Consider the following 5,000-nt stretch of genomic DNA (forward strand, 5'->3'; position numbering starts at 1 on the left):
TATTCCCAGGCGGTCTCCCATCCAAGTACTAACCAGGCCCGACCCTGCTTAGCTTCCGAGATCAGACGAGATCGGGCGTTGCCAGGCTGGTATGGCCGTACGAAATAAGTTGACAACCATAGGCTACTTATCCATATACAGATTTAGCAATTGACAATGCAAGGTGGTCTCTCTCTCTCTCTCTCTCTCTCTCTCTCTCTCTCTCTCGTGTCAAAATGAAAACAGCTTCCAGCCCCTTTCATGAAGGACTACTTGTGCATATTGCAAGATTTCAGTTTCTAAGTGAATGAGCAAAAGAGCATACAGCACCTGGTATTCCCAGGCGGTCTCCCATCCAAGTACTAACCAGGCCCGACCCTGCTTAGCTTCCGAGATCAGACGAGATCGGGCGTTGCCAGGCTGGTATGGCCGTACGAAATAAGTTGACAACCATAGGCTACTTATCCATATACAGATTTGGCAATTGACAATGCAAGGTGGTCTCTCTCTCTCTCTCTCTCTCGTGTCAAAATGAAAACAGCTTCCAGCCCCTTTCAAGAAGGACTACTTGTGCATATTGCAAGATGTCAGTTTCTAAGTGAATGAGCAAAAGAGCATACTGCACCTGGTATTCCCAGGCGGTCTCCCATCCAAGTACTAACCAGCCCCGACCCTGCTTAGCTTCCGAGATCAGACGAGATCGGGCGTTGCCAGGCTGGTATGGCCGTACAAAATAAGTTGACAACCATAGGCTACTTATCCATATACAGATTTGGCAATTGACAATGCAAGGTGGTCTCTCTCTCTCTCTCTCTCTCGTGTCAAAATGAAAACAGCTTCCAGCCCCTTTCATGAAGGACTACTTGTGCATATTGCAAGATGTCAATTTCTAAGTGAATGAGCAAAAGAGCATACAGCACCTGGTATTCCCAGGCGGTCTCCCATCCAAGTACTAACCAGGCCCGACCCTGCTTAGCTTCCGAGATCAGGCGTTGCCAGGCTGGTATGGCCATACGAAATAAGTTGACAACCATAGGCTACTTATCCATATACAGATTTAGCAATTGACAATGCAAGGTGGTCTCTCTCTCTCTCTCTCTCTCTCTCTCTCTCGTGTCAAAATGAAAACAGCTTCCAGCCCCTTTCATGAAGGACTACTTGTGCATATTGCAAGATTTCAGTTTCTAAGTGAATGAGCAAAAGAGCATACAGCACCTGGTATACCCAGGCGGTCTCCCATCCAAGTACTAACCAGGCCCGACCCTGCTTAGCTTCCGAGATCAGACGAGATCGGGCGTTGCCAGGCTGGTATGGCCGTACGAAATAAGTTGACAACCATAGGCTACTTATCCATATACAGATTTAGCAATTGACAATGCAAGGTAGTCTCTCTCTCTCTCTCTCTCTCTCGTGTCAAAATGAAAACAGCTTCCAGCCCCTTTCATGAAGGACTACTTGTGCATATTGCAAGATTTCAGTTTCTAAGTGAATGAGCAAAAGAGCATACAGCACCTGGTATTCCCAGGCGGTCTCCCATCCAAGTACTAACCAGGCCCGACCCTGCTTAGCTTCCGAGATCAGACGAGATCGGGCGTTGCCAGGCTGGTATGGCCGTACGAAATAAGTTGACAACCATAGGCTACTTATCCATATACAGATTTAGCAATTGACAATGCAAGGTGGTCTCTCTCTCTCTCTCGTGTCAAAATGAAAACAGCTTCCAGCCCCTTTCATGAAGGACTACTTGTGCATATTGCAAGATTTCAGTTTCTAAGTGAATGAGCAAAAGAGCATACAGCACCTGGTATTCCCAGGCGGTCTCCCATCCAAGTACTAACCAGGCCCGACCCTGCTTAGCTTCCGAGATCAGACGAGATCGGGCGTTGCCAGGCTGGTATGGCCGTACGAAATAAGTTGACAACCATAGGCTACTTATCCATATACAGATTTGGCAATTGACAATGCAAGGTGGTCTCTCTCTCTCTCTCTCTCTCTCTCTCTCGTGTCAAAATGAAAACAGCTTCCAGCCCCTTTCATGAAGGACTACTTGTGCATATTGCAAGATTTCAGTTTCTAAGTGAATGAGCAAAAGAGCATACAGCACCTGGTATTCCCAGGCGGTCTCCCATCCAAGTACTAACCAGGCCCGACCCTGCTTAGCTTCCGAGATCAGACGAGATCGGGCGTTGCCAGGCTGGTATGGCCGTACGAAATAAGTTGACAACCATAGGCTACTTATCCATATACAGATTTAGCAATTGACAATGCAAGGTGGTCTCTCTCTCTCTCTCTCTCTCTCTCTCGTGTCAAAATGAAAACAGCTTCCAGCCCCTTTCATGAAGGACTACTTGTGCATATTGCAAGATTTCAGTTTCTAAGTGAATGAGCAAAAGAGCATACAGCACCTGGTATTCCCAGGCGGTCTCCCATCCAAGTACTAACCAGGCCCGACCCTGCTTAGCTTCCGAGATCAGACGAGATCGGGCGTTGCCAGGCTGGTATGGCCGTACGAAATAAGTTGACAACCATAGGCTACTTATCCATATACAGATTTGGCAATTGACAATGCAAGGTGGTCTCTCTCTCTCTCTCGTGTCAAAATGAAAACAGCTTCCAGCCCCTTTCAAGAAGGACTACTTGTGCATATTGCAAGATGTCAGTTTCTAAGTGAATGAGCAAAAGAGCATACTGCACCTGGTATTCCCAGGCGGTCTCCCATCCAAGTACTAACCAGCCCCGACCCTGCTTAGCTTCCGAGATCAGACGAGATCGGGCGTTGCCAGGCTGGTATGGCCGTACAAAATAAGTTGACAACCATAGGCTACTTATCCATATACAGATTTGGCAATTGACAATGCAAGGTGGTCTCTCTCTCTCTCTCTCTCTCGTGTCAAAATGAAAACAGCTTCCAGCCCCTTTCATGAAGGACTACTTGTGCATATTGCAAGATGTCAATTTCTAAGTGAATGAGCAAAAGAGCATACAGCACCTGGTATTCCCAGGCGGTCTCCCATCCAAGTACTAACCAGGCCCGACCCTGCTTAGCTTCCGAGATCAGGCGTTGCCAGGCTGGTATGGCCATACGAAATAAGTTGACAACCATAGGCTACTTATCCATATACAGATTTAGCAATTGACAATGCAAGGTGGTCTCTCTCTCTCTCTCTCTCTCTCTCTCTCTCGTGTCAAAATGAAAACAGCTTCCAGCCCCTTTCATGAAGGACTACTTGTGCATATTGCAAGATTTCAGTTTCTAAGTGAATGAGCAAAAGAGCATACAGCACCTGGTATACCCAGGCGGTCTCCCATCCAAGTACTAACCAGGCCCAACCCTGCTTAGCTTCCGAGATCAGACGAGATCGGGCGTTGCCAGGCTGGTATGGCCGTACGAAATAAGTTGACAACCATAGGCTACTTATCCATATACAGATTTAGCAATTGACAATGCAAGGTAGTCTCTCTCTCTCTCTCTCTCTCGTGTCAAAATGAAAACAGCTTCCAGCCCCTTTCATGAAGGACTACTTGTGCATATTGCAAGATTTCAGTTTCTAAGTGAATGAGCAAAAGAGCATACAGCACCTGGTATTCCCAGGCGGTCTCCCATCCAAGTACTAACCAGGCCCGACCCTGATTAGCTTCCGAGATCAGACGAGATCGGGCGTTGCCAGGCTGGTATGGCCGTACGAAATAAGTTGACAACCATAGGCTACTTATCCATATACAGATTTAGCAATTGACAATGCAAGGTGGTCTCTCTCTCTCTCTCTCGTGTCAAAAGGAAAACAGCTTCCAGCCCCTTTCATGAAGGACTACTTGTGCATATTGCAAGATTTCAGTTTCTAAGTGAATGAGCAAAAGAGCATACAGCACCTGGTATTCCCAGGCGGTCTCCCATCCAAGTACTAACCAGGCCCGACCCTGCTTAGCTTCCGAGATCAGACGAGATCGGGCGTTGCCAGGCTGGTATGGCCGTACGAAATAAGTTGACAACCATAGGCTACTTATCCATATACAGATTTGGCAATTGACAATGCAAGGTGGTCTCTCTCTCTCTCTCTCTCTCTCTCGTGTCAAAATGAAAACAGCTTCCAGCCCCTTTCATGAAGGACTACTTGTGCATATTGCAAGATTTCAGTTTCTAAGTGAATGAGCAAAAGAGCATACAGCACCTGGTATTCCCAGGCGGTCTCCCATCCAAGTACTAACCAGGCCCGACCCTGCTTAGCTTCCGAGATCAGACGAGATCGGGCGTTGCCAGGCTGGTATGGCCGTACGAAATAAGTTGACAACCATAGGCTACTTATCCATATACAGATTTGGCAATTGACAATGCAAGGTGGTCTCTCTCTCTCTCTCTCTCGTGTCAAAATGAAAACAGCTTCCAGCCCCTTTCATGAAGGACTACTTGTGCATATTGCAAGATTTCAGTTTCTAAGTGAATGAGCAAAAGAGCATACAGCACCTGGTATTCCCAGGCGGTCTCCCATCCAAGTACTAACCAGGCCCGACCCTGCTTAGCTTCCGAGATCAGACGAGATCGGGCATTGCCAGGCTGGTATGGCCGTACGAAATAAGTTGACAACCATAGGCTACTTATCCATATACAGATTTAGCAATTGACAATGCAAGGTGGTCTCTCTCTCTCTCTCTCTCTCGTGTCAAAATGAAAACAGCTTCCAGCCCCTTTCATGAAGGACTACTTGTGCATATTGCAAGATTTCAGTTTCTAAGTGAATGAGCAAAAGAGCATACAGCACCTGGTATTCCCAGGCGGTCTCCCATCCAAGTACTAACCAGGCCCGACCCTGCTTAGCTTCCGAGATCAGACGAGATCGGGCGTTGCCAGGCTGGTATGGCCGTACGAAATAAGTTGACAACCATAGGCTACTTATCCATATACAGATTTAGCAATTGACAATGCAAGGTAGTCTCTCTCTCTCTCTCTCTCGTGTCAAAATGAAAACAGCTTCCAGCCCCTTTCATGAAGGACTACTTGTGCATATTGCAAGATTTCAGTTTCT

At 47.1% G+C, this 5,000-nt stretch overlaps 13 non-coding genes and 4 pseudogenes across 13 annotated transcripts in view; all 17 read right to left on the minus strand.

Moving 5' to 3' along the window:
- The window catches only part of LOC146277610 (5S ribosomal RNA), a 119-nt gene extending 16 nt beyond the window's left edge, over window positions 1-103 (minus strand). The window contains exon 1 of the ribosomal RNA XR_014765387.1: window positions 1-103. This exon is cut by the window's left edge and continues 16 nt beyond it. This is a non-coding gene — a ribosomal RNA (5S ribosomal RNA).
- Window positions 104-297: 194 nt separating this feature from the next.
- LOC146277611 (5S ribosomal RNA) lies at window positions 298-416 on the minus strand. The gene has a single exon (XR_014765399.1). It is a non-coding gene; the product is annotated as a 5S ribosomal RNA (ribosomal RNA).
- A 176-nt stretch (window positions 417-592) lies between these two features.
- Window positions 593-711, minus strand: LOC146277612 (5S ribosomal RNA; annotated as a pseudogene).
- A 176-nt stretch (window positions 712-887) lies between these two features.
- On the minus strand, window positions 888-996 carry LOC146277613 (5S ribosomal RNA; annotated as a pseudogene).
- A 186-nt stretch (window positions 997-1,182) lies between these two features.
- Window positions 1,183-1,301, minus strand: LOC146277614 (5S ribosomal RNA). Its single transcript, XR_014765506.1, has one exon. It is a non-coding gene; the product is annotated as a 5S ribosomal RNA (ribosomal RNA).
- Window positions 1,302-1,479: 178 nt separating this feature from the next.
- Window positions 1,480-1,598, minus strand: LOC146277615 (5S ribosomal RNA). The gene has a single exon (XR_014765410.1). It is a non-coding gene; the product is annotated as a 5S ribosomal RNA (ribosomal RNA).
- Window positions 1,599-1,768: 170 nt separating this feature from the next.
- Window positions 1,769-1,887, minus strand: LOC146277616 (5S ribosomal RNA). The gene has a single exon (XR_014765421.1). It is a non-coding gene; the product is annotated as a 5S ribosomal RNA (ribosomal RNA).
- Window positions 1,888-2,071: 184 nt separating this feature from the next.
- LOC146277617 (5S ribosomal RNA) lies at window positions 2,072-2,190 on the minus strand. The gene has a single exon (XR_014765432.1). It is a non-coding gene; the product is annotated as a 5S ribosomal RNA (ribosomal RNA).
- Window positions 2,191-2,372: 182 nt separating this feature from the next.
- LOC146277618 (5S ribosomal RNA) lies at window positions 2,373-2,491 on the minus strand. The gene has a single exon (XR_014765443.1). It is a non-coding gene; the product is annotated as a 5S ribosomal RNA (ribosomal RNA).
- Window positions 2,492-2,661: 170 nt separating this feature from the next.
- On the minus strand, window positions 2,662-2,780 carry LOC146277619 (5S ribosomal RNA; annotated as a pseudogene).
- Window positions 2,781-2,956: 176 nt separating this feature from the next.
- LOC146277620 (5S ribosomal RNA) lies at window positions 2,957-3,065 on the minus strand (annotated as a pseudogene).
- Window positions 3,066-3,251: 186 nt separating this feature from the next.
- LOC146277621 (5S ribosomal RNA) lies at window positions 3,252-3,370 on the minus strand. Its single transcript, XR_014765404.1, has one exon. It is a non-coding gene; the product is annotated as a 5S ribosomal RNA (ribosomal RNA).
- A 176-nt stretch (window positions 3,371-3,546) lies between these two features.
- On the minus strand, window positions 3,547-3,665 carry LOC146277622 (5S ribosomal RNA). The gene has a single exon (XR_014764854.1). It is a non-coding gene; the product is annotated as a 5S ribosomal RNA (ribosomal RNA).
- A 172-nt stretch (window positions 3,666-3,837) lies between these two features.
- On the minus strand, window positions 3,838-3,956 carry LOC146277623 (5S ribosomal RNA). Its single transcript, XR_014765454.1, has one exon. It is a non-coding gene; the product is annotated as a 5S ribosomal RNA (ribosomal RNA).
- A 180-nt stretch (window positions 3,957-4,136) lies between these two features.
- Window positions 4,137-4,255, minus strand: LOC146277624 (5S ribosomal RNA). Its single transcript, XR_014765465.1, has one exon. It is a non-coding gene; the product is annotated as a 5S ribosomal RNA (ribosomal RNA).
- Window positions 4,256-4,429: 174 nt separating this feature from the next.
- LOC146277625 (5S ribosomal RNA) lies at window positions 4,430-4,548 on the minus strand. The gene has a single exon (XR_014764761.1). It is a non-coding gene; the product is annotated as a 5S ribosomal RNA (ribosomal RNA).
- A 176-nt stretch (window positions 4,549-4,724) lies between these two features.
- LOC146277626 (5S ribosomal RNA) lies at window positions 4,725-4,843 on the minus strand. The gene has a single exon (XR_014765477.1). It is a non-coding gene; the product is annotated as a 5S ribosomal RNA (ribosomal RNA).
- Between the last annotated feature and the right edge of the window lie 157 nt (window positions 4,844-5,000).

This window comes from Hypomesus nipponensis, chromosome 7 (genome assembly GCF_054491055.1).
Source record: "Hypomesus nipponensis isolate SF chromosome 7, ASM5449105v1, whole genome shotgun sequence".
NCBI classification, from domain to species: domain Eukaryota; kingdom Metazoa; phylum Chordata; class Actinopteri; order Osmeriformes; family Osmeridae; genus Hypomesus; species Hypomesus nipponensis.